Below are 1,545 nucleotides of genomic sequence, written 5' to 3'. Positions count from 1 at the left end.
GATTGACATTGGCCGATATTTTATATTTAATTGTGCATGCTCATTTCACATATTTTTACATTTGGATTACCTTTGCCTTCATCTAACACACATTTTTATCTAACGCTATTTTTTTTTATTACACTCATTTTTGTCTAACACTATTTTTATTTTATTTTATTTCAAGTAATAAAAATAGTAACAATATTTTTTAATGGTTTTAATTTTAGTTATGTGTTTTAACTCTGGTTTTATTTTTGAAAATATATTTAGACAAAATAGCATAGAATTTTAATACTGGCCATTTATCTGCTTATCTGTCATTTTAAATTCATAACAGAATCTCAAGTTGAGTTCACTGTTGGGCAGCTGTTCTCCAAACTACGAAAAGTATGATTGGTAGTGGCGAGTCATAAACAGAGCCAGCCAGATCATAAAAAGAAAATCAGGAAAATGTGAGCGAGGCCTCAAATGTGTAAGAACTGAAAGTGTATGAAAGGGTCAGCACGCCCTTGACGGCAACAGATCCGATTGTGCGTTTGTGAGTCATGCGTTGTGAAAGTTGTTGAGCTGTAGCTTTAGTCATCGTCGGGGAGTGAACGTGATCAGGGATGAACTTAGAGGGAAAGAAAGCCTTAAACTCGTTCACCTTTCCTCCTGCGGTCCCGTGACAGGAAGACGTGAGGGGAGTTTTGCAACAGTCAAAGAGGAAATCAAAACAAAGGCTTAAAGGAAAAGTTCACCTAAAAATGAAAATACTGTCATTATAAAATAATTTTTTTGGACATGTGGGTGAATACATAATGACATAATTTCCATTTTTGGGTGAACTGTCTCTTTAAGTAGGTGGTGTAGAGTTGTGTGAATGGGCTGAATGTTTCTCATCCATGTGTGTCTCCATGTCCATTGCGTGTTCGTTCAGGACAGGCACACTTTGTTTGCGATTATTTCACTGTGTGAGAGGGTGTAAATGCTTGCGGTCTGTCCAGTCCTGTTCAGGGGGATGACAGGATGTTCATGTGACTGCTGTGTGTGTGTGTGGGTGGGTGTTACTCTGTACTGTGTGGGTTATGGGTGTGGGTTGTGATTATAGGCCTCTCGTGCCAAGAACTCACAGCACTTCAGTCTGACACAACAACAACAAACCAACGCGCGACAGATGCAGGCAGACTGATAGAAACATACCTCACACGCACAATCTTATTGCCTCATTCATGATAGTTCATATGTTAATGAGTGGCAACTCAAATATGAGACACGTTTAAGTGATTCGGTGTGGAAAATGCCTGATTGGAGGCATCCGCCATTGTGAATTTCCCAGATAAAGCTTTTAGTCATGGCGAACTCCCACACCGAAACACCTTCATTACAACACACAACAGGAAGTACTTGACTGTTCATATATAATGTAGACATTGCATGAGAGACTCTTACTTTGTCATTATTATGAATCACTAAAATCTGTCTAGATTTAATTTCTAGTTGATGACGGAGTGGCAACATAGACTCTGATTACAAACTTAGTGAGCTGCTTTGCTGTCTACTACCTATATAGGCATTACTAAT

This window comes from Sinocyclocheilus anshuiensis, unplaced genomic scaffold (genome assembly GCF_001515605.1).
Source record: "Sinocyclocheilus anshuiensis isolate Anshui unplaced genomic scaffold, SAMN03320099.WGS_v1.1 scaffold735, whole genome shotgun sequence".
Lineage (NCBI taxonomy): Eukaryota > Metazoa > Chordata > Actinopteri > Cypriniformes > Cyprinidae > Sinocyclocheilus > Sinocyclocheilus anshuiensis.
The sequence above is the reverse complement of the archived record's forward strand: the minus strand, read 5'-3'. Positions refer to the sequence as shown.